At 39.0% G+C, this 22,099-nt stretch overlaps 1 protein-coding gene across 7 annotated transcripts in view; it reads left to right on the top strand.

Moving 5' to 3' along the window:
* CAB39L (calcium binding protein 39 like) overlaps positions 1–22,099 on the top strand; it is a 117,929-nt gene that overhangs the window by 15,906 nt on the left and 79,924 nt on the right. For 3 of the 7 annotated variants that reach the window (XM_086329127.1, XM_086329124.1, XM_086329125.1), the window contains one exon: positions 12,536–12,673. The exons of the other annotated variants lie outside the window; for them this stretch is intronic. The gene's annotated coding sequence lies outside the window, so the exon portion shown is untranslated. The remainder of the gene's footprint in view (positions 1–12,535; positions 12,674–22,099) is intronic. 7 annotated transcript variants of the gene reach the window in all.

The raw sequence follows: 22,099 nt of genomic DNA, 5'->3' as shown, positions 1-22,099 counted from the left end.
GGAGTCCTCTTCCTGCTTTATGCTTTGCTATAGTGCCCATATGAGGCTTCCCAGGTGACTAGTGGTAAAGAACCTGCCTGCCAGTGCAGGAGACCAAGGAGATGAAGGTTCAAGCCCTAGGTGGTGAGGATCCCCTGGAGGAAGACATGGCAACCCACTCCAGTATTCTTGCCGGGAGAATCCCATGGACTGAGGAGCCTGGCAGGCTACAGTCCATGGACTCGCAGAGTCTGATACGACTGAAGCGACTTAGCACGCATGGTGCCATATGATCTGGTGATCACAACCTGGCTTTGACCTCTCTATCAAGAAAAACACAAAAAGGCAAAATGGTTGTCCGAGGAGGCCTTACAAATAGCTGAGAAAAGAAGAGAAGCTAAAGGCAAAATAGAAAAGGAAAGATATACCGATTTGAATGCAGAGTTCCAAAGAACAGCAAGGAGAGATAAGAAAGCCTTCCTCAGTGATCATGGCAAAGAAATAGAGGAAAACAATAGACTGGGGAACTCTAGAGATCTCTTCAAGAAAATTAGAGATACCAAGATTGCCGGGAGAAATACCAATAACTTCAGATACACAGATGACACCACCCTTATGGCAGAAAGTGAAGAGGAACTAAAAAGCCTCTTGATGAAAGTGAAAGTGGAGAGTGAAAAAGTTGGCTTAAAGCTAAACCTTCAGAAAAGGAAGATCATGGCATCTGGTCCCATCACTTCATGCCAAATAAATGGGGAAACAGTGGAAACAGTGTCAGACTTTATTTTTTTGGGCTCCAAAATCACTGCAGATGGTGACTGCAGCCATGAAATTAAAAGATGCTTACTCCTTGGAAGGAAAGTTATAGTTATGACCAACCTAGATAGCAAATTCAAAAGCAGAGACATTACTTTGCCAACAAAGGTCTGTCTAGTCAAGGCTATGGTTTTTCCAGTAGTCATGTATGGATGTGAGAGTTGGACTGTAAGGAAAGCTGAATGCCGAAAAATTGATGCTTTTGAACTGTGGTGTTGGAGAAGACTCTTGAGACCCCCTAGGACTACAAGGAGATCCAACCAGTCTGTTCTGAAGGAGATCAGCCCTGGGATTTCTTTGGAAGGAATGATGCTAAAGCTGAAATTCCAGTACTTTGGCCACCTCATGCAGAGAGTTGAATCATTGGAAAAGACTCTGATGCTGGGAGGGATTGAGGGCAGGAGGAGAAGGGGACGACAGAGGATGAGATGGCTGGATGGCGTCACTGACTCAATGGACATGAGTCTGAGTGAACTCCGGGAGTTGGTGATAGACAGGGAGGCCTGGTGTGCTGCGATTCATGGGGTCGCAAAGAGTCAGACATGACTGAGCGACTGAACTGAACTGAACTGAAGGGAACATTTCATGCAAAGATTGGCACAATAAAGGACAGAAATTATAAGGACCTAGCAGAAGATATTAAGGAGAGGTGGCAAGAATACACAGAAGAACTATACAAAAAAGATCTTCATGACCCAGATAACCATGATGTTGTGATCAGATACCTAGACCAGACATCCTGGAATGTGAAGTCAAGTGGGCCTTAGGAAGCATCACTACAAACAAAGCTAGTGGACATGATGGCATTCCAGTTGAGTTATTTCAAATCCTAAAAGATGATGCTGTTAAAGTGTTGCACTTAATATGCCAGCAAATTTGGAAAGCTCAGCAGTGGCCACAGGACTGGAAAAGGTCAGTTTTCATACCAATCCCTAAGAAAGAAAATGCCAAAGAATGCTCAAACTACCACACAGTTGCACTTATCTCAACGCTAGTAAAGTAATGCTCAAAATTCTCCAAACCAGGCTTCAAAAGTATGTGAACCATGAACTTCCAGATGTTCAAGCTGGATTTAGAAAAAGCAGAGGAACCAGAGATCAAATTGCCAACATCCGCTGGATTATAGAAAAAGCAAGGGAGTTCCAGAAAAACATCTACTTCTGCTTTATTGACTATGCCAAAGCCTTTGACTGTGTGGATCACAATAAACTGTGGAAGATTCTTAAACAGATGGAATCCCAGACCACCTGACCTGCTTCTTGAGAAATCTGTATGCAGGTCAGGAAGTAACAGTTAGAACTGGACATGGAACAACAGACTGGTTCCAAATAGGGAAAGGAGTACGTCAGGGCTTTATATTGTCACCCTAGTTGTTTAACTTATATACAGAGTACATCATGCAAAATACTGGGCTGGATGAAGCACAGGCTGGAATCAAGATTTCTGGGAGAAATATCAATAATCTCAGATACACAGATGACACCACCCTTATGGCAGAAAGCAAAGAAGAGCTAAAAAGCCTCTTGATGAAAGTGAAAGAGGAGAGTGAAAAAGTTGGCTTAAAACTCAACATTCAGAAAACGAAAATCATGGCATCCGGTCCCATCACTTCATGGGAAATAGATGGGGAAACAGTGGAAACAGTATCAGACTTTATTTTTTGGGGGCTCCAAAATCACTGCATATGGTGACTGCAGCCATGAAATTAAAAGATGCTTACTCCTTGGAAGGAAAGTTATGATCAACCTAGATAGCATATTCAAAAGCAGAGACATTACTTTGCCAACAAAGGTCCGTCTAGTCAAGGCTATGGTTTTTCCAGTAGTCATGTATGGATGTGAGAGTTGGACTGTGAAGAAGGCTGAGCGCCGAAGAATTGATGCTTTTGAACTGTAGTGTTGGAGAAGACTCTTGAGAGCCCCTAGGACTACAAGGAGATCCAACCAGTCAATCATAAAGGAAATCAGTCCTGAATATTCATTGGAAGGACTGATGCTAAAGCTGAAACTCCAATACTTTGTCTATCTGATAGGAAGTACTGACTCATTTGAAAAGACCCTGATGCTCAGAAAGATTGAAGGCAGGAGGAGAAGGGGACGACAGAGGATGAGATGGCTGGATGGCATCACTGACTCAATGGACATGAGTTTGAGCAAGCTCTGGGAGTTGGTGATGGACAGGGAGGCCTGGCATGCTGCAGTCCATAGGATCGCAAAGAGTCGGACATGACAGAGCGACTGAACTGAACTGAACTGATCAGCCTATATTTCAGGATTTTAGGGGAATATGAATACTTAAAAGCCCCCTTCCTTGTCCTACTTCTTTGGATATCACTATTTCCCCTAATACTTTTGGTTTGTAAGAATTGAAAGCGAGCCTTGACAATTAGATTACAGGTGTACGCAGGGTGCTCCTCACTGCTCTACAGTGTTCAATACTGTTATTGCACACTTCATATTCTTGATGCTCTGATTTTTGGTCATAGTGATAGTATACTCTTCTGGTTCTCCTTTCCTTCTCTGACTATGATTTCTTTAGTCACTGTTTTTCTCTATCACCACCTGTAGGTGTTCTTTAAAGGTTTGTTCTTGTCTTTCTTGTTGGTCTCTCATATTGCATTGACTTCCCAGGTGGCACAGTGGTAAAGAATCTGCCTGCCAATGAAGGAGACATAGGAAATGAGGGTTCGATCCCTGAGTCAGAAAGATCCCTTGGAGTAGAAAATGGCAACCCATTCCAGTATTCTTTGCTGGAAAATTCCATGAACAGAGGACCCTAGCTGCTAGCAGTCTATGGTGTTGCAAAGAATTGGACAAGAGTGAGCAGTTGATGAGCACACATTGCATAGGCAGCATGGGCGACCCCCGATGTATATCTCTGGCTCTATTTTCTCTCCTAGTTCTGTGTGTTCAACTGCCTCTGTAAACATCTATATCCAGAAGTCTTGCTGGCATCTCAAACTTGTTACATAAAAGCAAGTTGTTATTGTGTAAAGATTTGTTTTTTCTTCTTTGGCCCTTATTTACTTTGAAGATATTACCCATCTGCTCTCACATAGGCATGAAAACTCATCATCTTGTTTGTTCTCTCCATTACCACCTACATTTATTCAGGTGCCAAATCTATTGTCTCTGACACTCACATAGTCCTTTCCTTCCCACTGTGTAGTTAGTTTCATTGTCATCCTGCTGCTGCTGCTGCTCCTGCTGCTGCTAAGTCGCTTCAGTTGTGGCCGACTCTGTTCGACCCCATGGGCTACAGCCTACCAGGCTCCTCCGCCCATGGGATTCTCCAGGCAAGAGTACTGGAGTGGGGTGCCATTGCCTTCTCCACATTGTCATCCTGCTGCTGCTGCTGCTGCTGCTAAGTCGCTTCAGTCGTGGCCGACTCTGTGCGACCCCATAGACGGCAGCCCACCAGGCTCCCCCGTCCCTGGGATTCTCCAGGCAAGAACACTGGAGTGGGTTGCCATTTCCTTCTCCAATGCATGAAAGTGAAAAATGAAAGTGAAGTTGCTCAGTCGTGTCTGACTCTTAGTGACCCCATGGACTGCACCCTACCAGGCTCCTCCACCCATGGGATTTTCCAGGCAAGAGTACTGGAGTGGGGTGCCATTGCCTTCTCCACGTTGTCATCCTAGATTAGTGCAATTGCCTTTCATTTCATCTCCACCTATTTCTCTACCTTTTTGATTCTTTTTTACTCTTCTAAATTCATATTCATGAAAGAGTTTGATTACCTCATGGCTCTCCTTTGCCCACAAATTAACAGTTAAACTCATTAGCCTCGTATTACAAACTCTTCATAATCTGGTCCCAATCTGTTTTTCTTTTTACTGTCATTCACATAGCATTTGCTTCTGATAAACTAAATTATTGTTTGTTATTTACATCTTGTACTTCCTAAATCCTCTGTTCCTATCTCCATGTGACCAAATGGTACCCATCGTTCAGAACTGGGGTCAGTGCACCTTTTCTCTGAAACCTTCTGTGATTCCTCAAGATATAAGTATGGTTTGGCTCTCCTGAATGTTTTGGCATTTCATTAGTCTTTTCATTTGTGATTCATAACTTTTTGCCTTACACTGTAGTGATTTTTGGTACATGTATTATACCCCCTAAGAGAATGTGAATTCCTTATTTCACTCTGTATCCCCAAAGAGCATATTTTCCTCAGATGGTTGGATGAATGAATCCTATATATGGACATGATAAGAAAGTTGTAACAGGGCCTTGCGATTGTGTTCAGGGCCATTGCATATTAGTTGTATGGTTTGTCCACTGCTCAAAACTCCTGGCTAGGGAAGTGAGTAGGGCCTGGAATCCAGCTCACATTCCCCCTTCCCTCCAATCAGACTACGTGCCAGGCTGGTGCAGGGGTGCATCTGCCTGAAGAAAAGAATACTTGTTCTTTGCATGATGATGCTATAGTCTGGTTAGTCTGTGCACCTGCTTGATGCAGCTGTCCCTTTTTCTGACTCTTACCAAAGTAAGCTAGTAGCAACCCTGAAAGTACCGACAGTATTGACTGAAGTTCATTATGGGGACTACTTTGGGGACTTCCCTGGTGGTCCAGTGGCTAAGGCTCCCCGCTCCCGGTGCTGGGGGCCCAGGGTCAATCCCTGGTTCAGGAACTACATCCCACATGTGGAAACAAAGAGGAAAGATCCCACGTGTGGCAACTAAGACCTGGTGCAGCCAAATACATAAATAAATATAAAAAAAACTCTGCTTTGTGTCACATAGAAAGTATCCCAGATTTGTTTGTTGAAATGAAAGATGTGGATTAATCAAGTGTAAAATAAAGCACTGTTATAGACAGTCTCCTTGATAATTTGCAATTACTCTCAAATTCATAAATATTCTGGAACCCCTGTGATAGTTCTAGAACCTTTGAGATTTCTTGTACTATTTTACTTAGATCAATTGGCTAATATCCTGTTTCCCTTTCCCCCACCTCAGCTCTATCTTTTGGTTAGAGTAAATTATACTGGACTCCAGAGTGTCTGTACTCCTGTCTTGTGCTTTTTTAAAATGCTGCATCCAGGGAATTTCTTGGTGGTCCAGTGATTAGGAATCCATGCTTTTAATGCCAAGGGCAGGTTCAGTTCCTGATGGGGGAACTAAGATCCCACAGGCCATGTGGTGTGGCAAAAAAAAAAAAAAAAAACTGCATCCAGAATTCTTTTTTTTTTTTAATTTTAATTGGAGGCTAATTACTGTACAATATTATAGTTGTTTTTGCCATACATTGACAATAATCAGCCATGGGTGTACATGTGTTCCCCATCTGGAACCCCCCTCCCACCTCCCTCCCCATCCCATCCCTTAGGGTCATCCCAGTGCACCAGCCCTGAGCACCCTGTCTCATGCATCAAACCTGGACTGGCGAGCTATTTCAGAATTCTTTTAATTGAATTATTTTGGCCTGGTTGGTGTATAAGCCTTTTTTTTTTTTCTTTTTTGGACTGTGCTATGGCAAACTCAATGGACATGAGTTTGAGAAAACTGCAGGAGATAGTGAAACACAGGGAAGCCTTAGGGTGCTGCAGTTCAGCAGGTCACAAAGAGTTGGACCGATCCGAGAGACTGAATAACAGAAGTGTCATACAGGATCTTAGAACCTCAACCCAGGGTCAGACCCACCCTTCCTGCAGTGGAAGCACAGAGTCTTAACCACTGGACCACCAGGGAAGTCTCAAGACAAATTTAAAAGTCCTTAAACACAGAGTTAATGACTTGGTGTGTGGGTTATGTGTATCTCAGGGGCTCTTACTGTAGCACTTTGCATCTACTAAGTATTTCATGAATGAGGTTGACTACAAACTACCTGTGACCCCCTCCAAAGGACCTGCCTCATCTGAGAGTAGTCACAGAGAAACTTCAAGTTGGATGATGTACTTTTAGAATATAAGAGTTTTGTTTTTTTTCTTAATTTTGTGAGTGGATCGGTGTCTAACAGTTAACAGTTAACTAGATGCCAGGCATGTATGTATATTATATTTCACTTGATCCTCATAACTAGTGCTGGAGTGTATACAGTTGTATCCAACTTAAAGATAATATTGCTTATATACAATCTGTTTTCATTCAAGTCCGGGTCAGCCTAATTCCAAAGATTCTGTGGCCTATGAAACTAGCCACTTGATATAAGAAGAATGTTCACAATAGTTTATCACATAAAGCCCTTCAGAGGCTATATAGCTATATTCATTTATTAGTGAATAGATGTACGTAGAGATATATTTTATCCTGGCATTAGGGAAACAAGGTGGTCCTTCCTTAGACTGGCATGGTAGAGCTCACTGCTGAGACCTAAGTATTTTAGCTGCCACTGCAGCGCTGTACCAGCAGGGGGCCAGAGTAGTGCTCCAAATTGAGAAAAGGTCTGATGTTCTCAACTTTGAAAGATTGCTCCAGCATTTAGGAAATACAGCCAGTGGGCAGGATTGTCACCTAAATTCTGTAATCCAAGCTTCCTCCTTCCTAAAAAAAGCAGGACGAGATGGAAGCAGAATTAGCATGAGAACAAAAACAGACTAATGAAGCTTTGTTATCTTGCTGAAAATCTTTTAAAGCTTTCCAAATTTAGCCAAGGATTAGCAATTAATGGATAATTGGAAATGTGTTTTCATTCTATCAATTAACCCCCATTTCACTGCAGCTTGAACACCTCTAAAGCATTTATCATCTAGCATTTCCTCTATATTCTGCTTTTATGAAAACAATTTGAATATCTTTAAGCAAGTTCCAGGGAATTATGAAAAGAACTTGAGGTATCTGTGGTACGTGGATAGCATGACAAACTCCTAAGGTAGTAAATAGATTCTTTGCTTTGGGGCTTTCTTTTTGGCTTAAGACCATTGAAGAATGTTATTCCTAGGCTACGTGAATGTGTAGCTGTGGTATTAATATTTTGTATCTACACTGTAATCTTTAAGAAGAGAGAAAAATAGAGAAACAAAAGCATAAATGAGAAGCGAGGGGGGGAAACAGAGAGAAGTAAATACCACTTAAAAAAATCTTTAGTTCTCCAAATTAGCAAAATAATAGCAATAAGTTCACAATACTTGTTAGCATATTCAAATATATATATATATATATTTTATGGTGGTGAAAGTAACAGTCATTTCTGCTTTAACACGTTTTGAAAACACAGATTTGTTCCAATATGATTGATGTATTAGGAAACATTTGAACATAATGCAGATTTCTCATTTGCTTTTGTACAGTTTCATGAATGCAAAAAGCCACCCAGCTGAACCAAGCCATGGAGAAATACACAAAACACAGACATGCACACATCTCAAACACACACCAGCCATCTCTGTATACCTCATATTATGTGAGTCACATTCATCCACCTTTGGTGTTATAACTTTTCAGCTGATAACAGACAATCCTCCCATCAAGTACTAACCAGGCCCAACCCTGCTTAGCTTCCAAGATGAGATGAGATCAGGTGCATTCAGGGTGGTATGGCTATCAACAAGATAAATCCTATTTCCACTTTTGACATAATTCACAAGCTATAAGTCTAACATCCACCTCCACAAGCAAATATCAGGTCTTTTTCAAGGAAAAATGCCATATTTATTGTGGTCTTTATTTTATGTATTTGTTTATGCCATATTTATTTTATGTATTTCTTAAACCACTTGCTGTAAAAAAATGTGTTATTTTTATTAGGTTTCTACTTTAAGAGAAATAAGTATGTTTCTGATTACATTATTGAGTATTGAGCTCCAACCCAATTTCCCCCACAGTTTCTGTGGTTCTTACTGCATGATACAGAGCTGTGTAACGTGTTGATTTTTAGGAACACTTACCTTGTTTTGTAGTGAAACTGATTGTACATGTTAATTATAGAATATTTGGAAAACACTGGAATATATGAATGTAATCACCAGTGTTCTAGGACTTCCCTGGTAGTCCAGTGATTAAGACTCCATACTCCAAACGCAGGGGGCCCAAGTTCCATCCCTCGTCAGGGAACTAGATTCCACCTGCTGCAACTGAAAAATCAAAATTCCCACATGCCACAGCTAAAGATCACACATGTGGCAACTAAGACCCGGCACAGCCAAGTTAATATGCAAATAAGTAAATAAAAAGAAATATTAAAAGAAAATTTTTAATATTTTTAAAAAAATTACCAGTGTTCCAACTAACGTTAACATTTGGTATTATTTCCATATCCATATAAAAAGAAATGTTTGTGGAAAAATTAGAACAAAAATTGGGAGCTCATATTCTTTATTAAGCTTAGGATCTTGGATTTTTTAACTTGATATTATACAATAAATATATCCCCATTTCTTTAAATATTCTTAAGCAGTTTGACGATGATATTCTGTATGGATGAATGAACTCCACTCAGTATTCAGCAGGTATGCTGAATGGCCTGGGACTATGCTAATTGTTTGTACACTTGCTTCGATTGATCAATGCCCATGCTACATGGAATCCAATGATTAAATATAGTCAATCACGTAGTTTTGGACTTTCTGGGGAGGGTGTTTGCTATACGTAGTAGTGGTGGCTCAGTGGTAAAGAATCCACCTGCAATGCAGGAGGTGCGGGTTTGAGCCCTGGGTCAGGAAGATTCCCTGGAGGAGGGCATGGCACCCCAGGCCAGTATTCTTGCCTGAGAAATCCAGTTTACAGAGGAGTCTGGCAGGCTGTGTGTCCATGGGGTCACAAAGAGTTGGACACGACTGAAGCAACTGAGCACACACGGTGTAATAAATATCTCTGTATATGCTTCCTTGCATATTTGTTATTCTTAGAATGAATTTGTAGACATTGAATTAGTAAATGAAAAGGAATATGAATATTTTAAGCCTTTTACAACTTATTGTTAATATCCCTACAGGGAAAAGTTATGTTAGTTTACACTCTGTGTTAAAGTACTAGAGTTCTTGTTTTATTTTACCATCACCAACCTTAGAAGTATAATTAAAGCAAACACAAAATAAACTTTCTTATCTGTTTAGGTAACTACAGTGTTATTGATCAGGAGGGAAGATTGTGAGGAAAATAGAGGCTGACCCCTTTCCATAGAGAGTTAAATACAGAAAGATGTGGACCATGGGAAATGGAGTGATGTACAGAACTAATAAATAGGAATTTAATTAAGTAATAAGAGGTCTTTTAAAAAAAATGCATGCAAGATAAGGTGAAAGGAGGCTGTAAAATTTATGCCTTCTTGCAGTAAAACTTGTTGGCTGACCCAATGATATAAATAAAGTAGAAAAAAAGAGAAAATCTTATTTAAGACCTTCCAGATATCACTTCCAATTGCCAGATTTTAAGCCACCCTCCTCATGATATTGTAAATAAGCAAAGTTGCAGGTAAATGAAATGATCATTATCACTGAAGTGGAGTAATATGTGATTTCACAGAGTTCTACCTGGGTAGAATTTGAGTCACAGGATTTTGAGTAAAAGATAATGAACTCATATGAGAAATATGAGCAATTGTTTTGTGTGTGTGTGTGTGTGTTTAAATTTTTGGCCACACGGAGTGACATACAGGTTTTTAGTTCCCTGACCAGGAATCGAAACTGTGCCCCCTGCAGTAGAAGTGAGGAGTCTTAATCACTGGACTTCTGAAGAAGTCCCTGACCAATTGTTTTAGATTTGTCTTATATGTTGTTACAGGGCTTCCCAGGTGGCTCAGTGGTAAAAAAAAATCTGCCTGCCAAGGCAGGAAACATGGTCCCTGGATTGGGAAGATCCCCCCGAGAAGGAAATGTCAACCCACTCCAGTATTCTTGCCTGGGAAATCCCCCAGACAGAAGAGCCTGGCAGGCTACAGTCCATGGGGTCACAAAAGAGTCTGACACAACTGAGCAACTAAACAACATATACCATTGCAGGTCCTCTGGGACTTGCTTGTCTCATTTCAGCTCCGTGCAAACCCTCATGCAGGTACAATCTCACAGCTTCATCTCTCGTCCTTCTGCAAGCCCTCTGCTACCTGCCCCAAGGCTTCCCTGTGGCCACTGCTATGAGGTCTCCTCAAGGTCCAGACCCACACTTGTGCAACCCAGAAGAACAGAGCAGTTAAACTCAAGGGTAGGGGATTTAATGCCCTTTGGGGAAAGCCTTTGATCAAGAAAAGATGAGAGCCATAGGTAAATTCTTCCTCTTCCTTTTCCACCCTCCCACCCCCAAGCCCTAGGGGTGATCCTGAAATGCACTTTATATGGCTTCTAAGAGGCTCAGTCTGATAGATTTAACAGGTGGCCAGCTTGGTGAGGCATTGTCACATTGGCTGTCCTTCTTTGCTTTATTTCCCTATTCCCTCACTCCTGCTCACTGTGATTGGGTTTCTTATTAAAACAATTTGCATGAGCTTTTTGCTTCAGACCATGCTTTTGGTGGGGGCAAAAACACAGGCTACATGGACAGCAGCCAAAAGAATAGTGCCTGTAATTGACTGAAGCATATTGAATATATGAAAATTTGTGAACCTAATAGCCATAGTCAAAAGAAGAGAAGGAATTCCCCTACCAAAAAAACCCAGTCTCTCATTTGCAACCATTGAAAGTGAATATTAGGAGCCTCCTTCTCTCAAAATTGATGATCAGGACTTTCCTGGTGGTCCAGTATTTAAGACTCCATGCTTCCACTCCAGGGTGTGATCCATGGTCAAGGAACTAGGATCCCACATGCCACACAGCATAGCCAAAAAAAAGATAGTTTGCTCTATAATTATACATGTGTAATAATGAAAAAATGTTTTTTGTAACCTTTAGCTTTTAAAATTCTCACTGAAGGGGTGTTACATATCCTGACCGATAGTGCTTGTTTGTGATGAAGCGGGGAGGGATGGGGAGCATTTGGTTTGCACATTAACGGTATAAACCATTTTGTGTTTGGTGTTGTTTCTCTATGTTCTATGTAATTTCCTTTGTATAACTAATATTGATGCTAAATTTCAAAATATGCCATATTTTGAAAAATTTTTCACAAAATTACATTGAAATTATGAATACTCATTCTAACACCTCCCTTGCTTTTTAAAGAATCTTCTGAACTATAGTTAGATGCATTATTCATTGCATCACTGACCCCCTATCTCCCTTGCTTTTTAAATCTCAAGATTAAATTGCTAATATTGGTGTATTTACTTCCTACACTTTCTTATTATGACTGAAAATAGCATCTGCCCAGAGGAACTAGCATATTGGCAGATAAATCTGTTATTACTATCAACATGCCTTTGTTATTTACATTTTGAAACAAGATGGTCAGGGCAATTTAATCTGTTGACAAAACCCCATGCAAGTATAGGACTCAGAGGGGAAAAAATGTGATGAGAAAAAAATTTTGTTTATCCCTAGACTTTTTTTTTTTTCTTGGCCAAGAATTAAATTTGCCTGAACTTAATTGCTTTACGCACATTCTTGTGACATTGCATGATTGGGAGGGAGGGAGAAAAAGATGGAGCTGTGACTGTGTGGTATGTGTCTAAAAGCATGCATTAGAGGAGAGGAGAAAGCACAAGCAAGCTGGTTTGACCAGAAACAGAACTGCCTGTGACAGATTAAGAGACAAGCAAGGCTGGGAATCTGAGAGCAAGTAAAGAGAGTGGAAATTTACAGCTGCCCGGTGTGAGTGTTCAGTGAGCATTTTCTGCTAACGTTTTCCGGTGGTAACTGTTACTCTTCAAAGAGAGAGACAGAAAGTCAAGACAGATCGTGGAAAGTCTTTTCTCTGCCATGCTTTGGTAATAGGAGGCACCCTCTGTTAAATGGAAGATAAAGGCTGCTTCATCTAAAATGCTTTGAGCCCCAGAGAGAGCTGTCTTCAGCACCTCACCATGGGTCTACTTTTCGCTGCTTAGACAAGCCTGGACTTTTCTATAACATTGGGTGAGTTATCAACCAGGTTGCTTATCCTGGTTCACAGAAATGGAATTAGTATGATAAACTTTCGTTTAGTTGAGGTTTTACAGTTACTGCTTATAAATTTGTTTTATAAACCAAGCTGTTACCTCGTTTCTTTGTGCATGATGAACTGCTGTTACTAGGAGAGGTTTAAAAAAACAACAACAACTACAAAACAATACTTCTCTGTTGCCTAAGGCACTTGAATCATTACCAACTATTCTGTGTCCATGGAATATCTTATTTTGGAAATGGGTTTTTATTTACAGAGTGTTTCCAAAAATAAAACAGTGGCAGGATACCATTTTTCATGTTTCTCTTTCAACTGAATGAAAATTCCAAAGTTACCTCTATCTGTTTATTGTCAGTAAATTTAATATGATCATTGTGATGTTTGATAGTGTCAATTATTATAAATTGCAGCATTCCCTCATAATTCAATTAGGAATGTTAATGATGCCATTAATTAAAGGGATATGAAATTTGAATGTTGAATGCTTCAGTTAGACTCAAAGTTCTATAGTGAAAACAAAAATTAGATAATTTACGTCTCACACTTACCATTTGATACAAAATGAATGCACCTTTCAAATTAAGGAATAAGGAATAAGAACAGTTATTTTGTTCTCATAGATGGTACCAAACTCTCATAAAATATTGTTGTTCTGGTAAAGAACTGTTTTAATCAGTTGCATTTATGTATGTAAGCAGTAGAGCAGAGAAAAAAAGAGGAAACTCTTGAAATATGTATTCACATTCCAATAAACTTCATTTTACAATCTTAACAGAGGAGATTGTATACTAATTTTACACGTCTTTTTAAAGGCATCCATGGAAGGCATGTAATCGTTCTTCTGTGGGAAGAAGGAAGTATATATTGTTAGCTGCTAAAGTGAGTCATCGATTAAAGATGCATCTTTCTAAGCAAAGTTTCTAATCTACTCTGCCAGCCTCGAAAAAGATGTCCTTAGTTACTGATTCAAGTGAGTCCTTTAAGGCAGAACAACTTAGCAGAAGTGAAAACTTAAGCAGAATGTCAGTGAACAATTAAAAGGGTTTGTACTCGAGGTATAATGTAAACTGGCTGTACTTTCTCTAATAGTTCCTGTATGTGTTCAGAAGCCTGTAGAACAGGTTTTGTTTCATGGGTTTGTGTGTGTGTGTGTGTGTGTGTGTGTGTGTGTTTAAACCTGTTGACCTGTGTGTAAGAAAAAACTTAGCTGGTCTGTGGAAACCTTTTCCGAACTAGTATCTTGTTCTTGAAGTCAAAAGTAAATCCAAAGCAATTATATTTATATCACAAACCAAGTTTTACTTCTTTACAGAATTCCCCACACTCAGTGCTTAGACTGATAGAATTGCACATAGCTTCACAATCTTCAGAATAAGCTTTTATTTTAAACTAGTATTTCATTGATATTATCTTAGTAGTGGCACCATTTCTTAAGCCTATAGGATTGTAAATATATAGAAATAGAGAATAAGTCATCCTCAGATTCCAAGTGTTTTGTACCTTAGAAATTTATTTGTGAGTGGGTTTTTGGGAATTTAGGAACCATCTTCCCTGGGAAATGATTTAACAAATGATTGCTTGATTTTATTATAGTCTAAGATTATATTTTATTCACACTATAGAAAAACCATTGCCACCCTGAAAAATATTAGAAAATCAGTTATTGCAAATATTTGGACATGACTTAGCAACTGAACAAAAACAGCAAAAAATGATGAAACTAAATCTAAAAACAATTCAGGGTTGAATAAGACATTTTTGTTTTTCCTAAATATTAATACTTGAAGAAAAGCAATATGTTTATAAATAGCATTTCTGTGTACTTTTAAGAGCTTCTATTAACTGCACTGTTTATGAGACCTAATCTTTCATTAAAATCCGTGATTTTTCTTTTCCTTGTTACAGAAATATTTCTAGTCATTGCTTTTATACTTACCAGCCATTTCTAAGATCTAGCCCAGTATCCGGCACATAAGTAGGTAGCTAATAAATATTTACCACATGGGGACTGAACTCTTTCTTTGGTTCACAAAAATGGAACTGAGCAGTTTTTCCAACGTACCCCAAAAAGGAAAGGGGTTTAGGGGCACACAGTTTTCATTATGAGAAAGAGATGGCCCGTCAAGAATTGAATTTTAAGAAGCAGACAAAGCAATAGTAGTACAGAATAGGCCTAACTGTTAAAAGAGGAAGAAAAGACCATGGTGTCACTTAGTGACAACCCTGAATAAGTAGGGATGGTGATGAGGGGGGTAATTTACAAGCTTGGTGTCTTGAATACATGGGACATTCTGAAGTAAGGTGTCAACTTCAGACATATTACTTATTACATAAGTATTATATATCACTCTTACTTCAGCTCAGCAGATAATGGCATAATAACAATAATGGTATGCTTTGTAATTTATTATATCTGGGAAGGCAATTCCAAGTTATGATTTTGCAGTAGGGAGAGGCCTATTTGGGGTATAACAAATACAGTAGAACTTTTGTGTGAACTTTTTTAGTTTAAAATTTATATTTATTCAAATGTACCCATTTTAACAGAATGTTTCACTGAATGTTGAGAAATATATATACTCCTGTAATCTCCATCCCACTGATTTTTTAAAAAAATATTTATTTATTTATTTTTGGCTACATCCGGGTCTTACTTGCTATGCGTGGGATCTTCTCTGTGGCAAGCGAGATCTTTCAATTTGGTCAGGTTTAGTTGCCCCAAGACATGTGACATCTTAGTTTCCTGACCAAGGACCAAACCCATGTCCCCTGCCTTTGAAGGCATATTCTAAACCACTCGACTGCCAGGAAAGTACCCATCCCATTGATTTTTAAAAATGAAACTTATTGGCCCAATTATTTTCCCCCATAGATGTACTTTTTCATTGCATTATTTCTGTCTGTGAGTTGTATATGGAATAAAAGATAAAAGAATGGGAATTTCTGAACTTTCCTGAAATTTTCTTTAATGTGGCTAATTTTTTTTTTAGTTGAGAGAAGGTAACTGTGACTTAAGTTTAAATTAGCAAGCTCTATGGAAGACTTTTGGAAATGTTCCCCTTTTAACTTATCGCTGATTATAAAAGAAACCTATATGAAAGAAAAAAAGGCTCATTTTTTTTTAAAATTACTTTTAACTGGAGGATAATTGCTTTACAGTGCTATGTTGGGTTCTGCTGTACAACAAATTGAATCAGCTATATACTTTTATATATCTATCTATCCCCTCCCTCTTGCGCGTCCCTCCCACACAGCCCCACCCCACCCCTGCATGTCGTCACGGAGCGCCAGGCTGAACCCCTGTGCTGTGCAGCAGCCTCCCACTAGCTGTCTAGTTTACACATGGTGGTGTCTGTCTATACGTCAGTGCTACTCTCTCAGTTCACCCCACCCTCTCCTTCCCCTGCCGTGTCCACAAGTCCACTCTCTACATCTGTGTCTCTATTCCTGCCCTGCAAATAGGTTCATCAGTACCGTTTTTCTTGATTCCATATATATGCATTGATATGTGATCTTCATTTTTCTGACTTATTTCACCCTGTATGACAGACTCTGTGTTCATCCACCTTACTACAACTGAATCAGTTTCATTCCTTTTTACATCTGAGTAGTATTCCACTGTATATAGGTACCACAACTTCATTTTTCATTCATCAGTTGATGGACAAAAGATATGGTTTTACCCATGGAAATCCTGAGACTTTTCTTTAGAGATAAATTTCCCACTCCCTTAAGATTTTGTGGAAAACCTTTGAAGTTAGAACTGTTATTGAACAGTACAGTTGGAGATTAGACATAAAGGCCTAGAAATTCTCATTAGCTATTTCAGTTCAGTTCAGTCGTGTCCGACTCTTTGCGACCCCATGGACTGTAGCACGTCAGGCTTCCCTGTCCATCACCAACTCCCGAAGCTTGCTGAAACTCATGTCCATTGAGTCTGTGATGCCATCCAACCATCTCATCCTCTGCCAGCCTCTTCTCTTCCCACCTTCAGTCTTACCTGGTGTCAGGGTCTTTTCCAATAAGTCAGTTCCTCACATCAGGTGGCCAAAGTATTGGAGCTTCAGTTTCATCATCAGTCCTTTAAATGAACACCCAGGATTGATCTCCTTTAGGATTCACTGGTTTGATCTCCTTGCAGTCCAAGGGACTCTCAAGAGTCTTCTCCAATACCACAGTTCAAAAGCATTAATTCTTCAGCGCTCAACTTTCTTTAATGGTCCAACTCTCACAACCATACATGACTACTGGAAAAACTATAGCTTTGACTAGACAGGCATTAGCCATTTATTCCCCTTTAAAATACTTTAAAGGATACCATGAGGGCATTTAAGGCCCCAAATGACCTTTCTCCTAGCTTCTCCTTCCCCCTTTAAATGCAGTCCTCCCCACTTATATCATAAACATGTTTAGATGAGTCATTGGAGTGACTGACATTGGGTCATCTGTAGAGGTGCACACACGTAAGTTAGGAATATGAAATATTTCACTGTGTCTTAGGCAAAGGAATGCTGCCAAAATCTACTAAAAGTCTACAGGGCCTGAGTTGCCTGGGAGCAGAGCTGAATAATTTTTTTGGCTTTCTCTCCAGGATCTAAGCCAAGTACAACTCTTTAATGAAATTTCATAGCCAGAGTAACAGAAATCATTTGTTTGACTAATGCTTTGAAAAGACATGATGATCAAATATTCCACAGTTTGAACTTTAAAAAACGGTTATTTAGTCATTAAAATTTTCATTTATGAGAAGGTGTTTCCATTGTAAATGCATTTGCATGATCTATTAAACAAAGTTTGAAGAAAAAAAGAGAGAATTTTAAGGAAGAAGAAAATTAAATATTCATAATCCAGCTACCCAGAGGCAGTCACTGTTAACTTTTTAAAATTATTTCTTTCTGCATAAGTGTTGTGTATTTGTGGTTTTGCTTGCTTTTATGTAGTTGTCATTATACTCTGTATTATGGGATGGTGCTTTTAGCAGCCTGTACATTTTATTTCACATTCTTTGTAAACATTTTCATAGCCATATACTGTATTCCATCAAATCTAAGAAGTCATTGGTTGTAAGGCATACACTTTATGTACCACTAAGAAAGAAAACAAATGAACAAAAATACCCTGCCAGTTAGTATAAGGTTCCATCAATTATTAAGAGACATGCACATTTTAGAGATGTTGAAATGTGAAAAAAAAAAAAGAGTTGTAAAGATAACCATTATTAGTTTATTTTCTTAAGACAAACTGATAGAAACAGAATTACTGAGTCAGAGGTTATGATATTTAAAGGCTCTAGATCCATGTTGCCCAATCCCACCAATAAGAAAAGAGAGCCTGTTGCATCTCACCATCAATAGATAGAATATTCTCAAACCAACAAAGACACTATGTTGCATCATGAGCAAAATAGTCCTTCATTTTTAACTTTGTGTGTTCCCATTATAGAAAATAAACATGTACTATGTGTTTAACTATATTTCCTCCTTTGTGGTTTTCTAATATGTATACATTATTTCTTCATGATTTTCTTATTTGTTTTAGATCTCCTTTTATAATGATTTTAGCCCTCTGTCTTTCATAGTCATGTCACAGAATTCTCTTATTTGTTGTTTGCCTGTAATATTATTATTATATCCATGAAAATTCAAAAATTTTTAATTAAATTTGTAGCAAATTCATATTAACTGATTTGTCAGTCTTTTTTTTTTTTTTTTTTTTTGAGATTTACTTCATCACTTGTAAAATTAGAGAAATTATTTTATATCCAGAAGTTTGAAAGTCACTTACAGTCACTTCTGTATCTGGCCTGTTTTGTTCCATTGGTCTATTTTTCTTGTCTTACTGTTTTACTTATAGCACTTTATAACACTTTTAATTTCATTCCCCCGTAAGAAATCTTCCATTGTAAAATTTGTTATCCTTGTTCTTTTATATTCTTTTTTTTTTTTCTTTTATATTCTTGACTGAATTTATTTACTAAAAACTTTCTTGGATTTGTGACTGGAGTTGTAGCAAATTATGGACTTTAGGAGTAATTGACATTTTAATGATATTTAAATATTTAATATTTGATTTTTCTGTTCAAAAACAAAATGAGTTTTTCTATTCAGTTCCTTGCTTAGTTAGATGGATTTTTTCCCTCAAAAATCTGTTTATTGTTTCAGAAAAGAAGAAATATGCTCATTATAGGTAATACAGAAAAACATCAAGATGACAAATCTCATTTGGATAATATGAATTAACGTTAATTGAGCCATATTCCGGAAATGATCCTGTGGTTGTATACAGTTAAAAAGGTGGCTTGCTGAAGGATTGACTAGATAAATAGACATACCTTGTACATCTTTAAGTATATCTTTCATTTGTTAGTTTTCTGCCTCAGGAACAGTAACTATCCTTATGTTGGATTATTGCTGTCAATTTTCCATAGTGATAGATTCTTTACTTTTTATTTTGAGATAACTGTAGATAAGAAACGATACCAAGACACCCTGTGTACCTTTCATCTAGTTTCATCCATAGTGACATCTTGCATGCTAATTAGCAGTTAGTGAAAGTGAAGTAAAAGTCGCTCAGTCACGTCCGACTCTGCCACTGCATGGACTGGAGTCCGTCAGGCTCCTCTGTTCATGGAATTCTCCAGGCCAGAGTACTGGAGTAGGTTGCTGTTCCCTTCTCCAGGGGATCTTCCCAACCCAGGGATCGAACCCAGGTCTCCCACATTGCAGGCAGATTCTTTACCATCTGAGCCACCAGGGAAGCCCAACTAGCAGGTAGTGAATTAATTTAATGGATAATGATCAGGACTCTTTTTTTTTTTTTTTAATGATGTAGGCTAGAACAGATAGAATGGAAACTATCCAGAGTTCAGGTATTGTTTCATGAGACAATTATACAACCATTTATATACTCCTTTGCTCTGAGTCACAATATAAAGTGCATTTTTTACTATATGTCACTATTTTAAAAGGTGAGGGAGTTTCCTGGTGATCCAGTGGCCAAAATTCCTTGCTCCCAAGACAGGGGCCCGGGTTCAATCCCTGGTTGGTAAACTAGATCCCACATGCCGCAGCTAAACATCCCCCAGGCCTCATCTAAGACCTGGAGCAGCCAAGTAAATAGATAAAAATTTAAAAAAATAAACAATTGAAAAAAAAATAAACAATTGAAAACAATTAGATCTCAGAGAGTGAGTGAAATTCGCTCAGTTGTGTGTGACTCTTTGCGACCCCATAGTCCAGGGAATTCTCTAGGCCAGAATACTGGAGTGGGTAGCTGTTCCCTTCTCTGGGGGATCTTCCCAACCAAGGGATGGAACCCAGATCTCCCACATTGCAGACAGATTCTTTACCAACTGAGCCACCAGGGAAACCCAAATTGTGATATAGTCATAAGTGCATGCTAAGTCACTTCAGTTGTGTCCAGCTCTTTGTGACCCTATGAACTGCCAGGCTCCTCTGTCCATGGGATTCTCCAGGCAAGAATAATAGAGTGGGTTGCCATGCCCTTCTCAAGGGGATCTTACTGACCCAAGGATCAAACCTGCATCTCTTGCATCTCCTACACTGGGAGACAGGTTTTTGTTTTTTGTTTTTTTTTTTTTTACCACTAGCGCCACCTGGGAAGCCAATGGGATGCTCTGTAGCATGTAAGATAAATGTGAGATTTGTATCAATACACAAATCTCATAAACATAATGTTGGTGGGGGAAAGAAACTGACTTGTAGTACCATTTCTATAATGCTTCAAAGCACACACAACAATATCACATATTATCTGTAATATTAGTAAAAGTGTGAAAGTATGTATAGCTAGGGTACATGATAAATAGATACAGTATGAGCCAGAGGTGAATGGGATCGGAGAACTGAAGCTACCAAGGTGGTAGCTTGGGTTGTTTTAATTTTTGAGCTGGGTGGTAAATACACAGGAACTTGTTACATTGTTCTCTATTTCTTCTTCTAGATGCCCCAAATATTTTATTTAAACTAAATTAAAACACCTAGGGGGAAAAGCCGAGTTGAAGCATATTTTGATTAGCTTGGTGGTGTCTCAATCTGTTTGTGAGCCAACTGCTAGAGCCAGGGCAGTGGAAGAGATACTCGGCCCTGCCTGAGTCATGTTCTCACCCTCTTGCTAGAGTAGGTGGGTGGTGTGTGTGAGGTGGGGTGGGAAGGAGAGCAGAAAGGTCTATTACCAGAAAAAAACAGGTACCCAAAGTACCAGAGATTTTCTTTTCCTTTTCTGATTCAGTTATTTCTAATTTCATTGTTATTTCCATTCTTCTTTTTCTTTGAGATTTTTGAGGCAATTTCCTTTTTGACTTATTTCTTTTTATTCCCACATGAATGAATTGTAGATTCTCACCCTCCCACACCAAGGCTCCCTTTCAAGAACTATTTCTGGTTTTGTTGAGCTTTTGTGGGTTTGACTCCATCTCAACTTTTGGTAAAAATTTTACAAAGTGTACACAGCCTATTTGCACATAAATATGTTGGCCAGAGATTTAATTATGTGGTTATAGACTTTCCTTTCAGGACTCTAGATTCTCTCCGTGGCTTCATGACATGTAATTTTATGAAAGTCCAAAGACAATTTAATTTTGATCCTTTTTGTTGTTAGTCATTTTGTAGGAATGAGCTTTAAGAGAAAAGTGTTGGTTTCTTCTGAAAGCCACACTGAGTTTTGTTGATGTTGTTCAGTCGCTCAGTCATGTCCGACTCTTTGCAACCCCATGGTCGGCAGCACGCTGCAGCACAGTGAGTTTGGGGTCTCATTATTAGTCTCAGCTAGAAAAACCCTTTCAGTGATCACATTTAGATCTCTTTTCTACTTAAGCTGTTCTATCTTTGTTGCTTCTACTCCATGTTTCAGTTCCTTTTGCACTTGTTGGCTTCCTCTGCCTCTTTTCATTGTCATAATACGTGTTTTTATGGGATATAACACTGTATCTTCTCCATATTTCTATAATACTGGGTTGGCCAAAATGTTCATTCAGGTTTTTCCAATGCAGGATACACTACACACACACACACACACACACACACACACACACACGAGTACCTTATCTCCATCATTTTAGTTTGAGCTTTTCTGGTGTTCTGGCCAAACCCTCTGTGTGGCTGTCTCCCACTACATCGAGAACACTCTGAGGCTTACTAACTCTTGCATTTAGTAGTGCAAGGCCTCGAACCTTACAGGAACTCAGTAAATATCTTTTGACTAAATAGATATGGACTAATTGTGTACCTTTCAGTTGTCCTCAGTCGATGTTCTGTGGGGTCACTCCTGCCCTGCGCAGATCTGGATTGCCGTGCTACGTCTGCGGGTGTCTCTACACGTGTGTGTGTATTATGTGTTGCTCTTTTATCTTGACCAGTTCTCCTCTCTTTCTGTCTAGG

The sequence above is a fragment of the Bos grunniens genome, chromosome 12, assembly GCF_055505025.1.
Source record: "Bos grunniens cultivar Pamir isolate PY7600 chromosome 12, Bosgru_T2T1.0, whole genome shotgun sequence".
Lineage (NCBI taxonomy): Eukaryota > Metazoa > Chordata > Mammalia > Artiodactyla > Bovidae > Bos > Bos grunniens.
The sequence above is the reverse complement of the archived record's forward strand: the minus strand, read 5'-3'. Positions and strand labels throughout refer to the sequence as shown.